The sequence below is a fragment of the Morus notabilis genome, unplaced genomic scaffold, assembly GCF_000414095.1.
Source record: "Morus notabilis unplaced genomic scaffold, ASM41409v2 Scaffold130, whole genome shotgun sequence".
Classification (NCBI taxonomy): Eukaryota; Viridiplantae; Streptophyta; class Magnoliopsida; order Rosales; family Moraceae; genus Morus; species Morus notabilis.
Genome location: NW_010359451.1, coordinates 608,574 through 609,261, shown reverse-complemented (window position 1 = coordinate 609,261; position 688 = coordinate 608,574).

Below are 688 nucleotides of genomic sequence, written 5' to 3'. Positions count from 1 at the left end.
AAGCTCCTATAATCACAACGCTACTTGTAAACCAACAAGTCCGTCTCATGATTATAAAACTCTAGCGCTATTCCACTAAAAGTCTAGAGCTGCACTCTCGATTTATATAGCGTATTTACAAAACTCTGATTAGCTCATTCCATGACTCAATATATTAGTGTATCATCCCCATAGGATATCCATAATCGACTTGAGGTCAAGTTCCGTTTTACCTTCCCGATTACATTTATCTTATGTTCCATTATCATACCATCAGAAAAATATTATTCGTATCATTACAAACAGTAAACCATTAGATAACACAGAGTAGTCCAATGGCTGAGCGCTCATATTTTCCAATTCACTGATAATGCATAAGAGGATATCATTGACTCTTTATAGGAGCTATGGATTCCACTATCTATGAATAACCAATCTACGCATACACGAGTCACACCCCCAATGTACCGGTAAGCGTATCTTTACATATTGTCAGGATGTCTCCCTTTACTACATCAAAGGATACAAGTTCAGTATACAGGTTCATCATCCATCTCAGGATTAAGATGACAACATATAATTCGTCAAAAGTGAATTGTTTTATTCAAACAGAATTATTAATTAAAACAATTCAACTTTGGTCCGATCCAATATAGATTTCACCATTAGAAACTATATCAATGTCTTCACCCATGGAGTCCCACCTCCG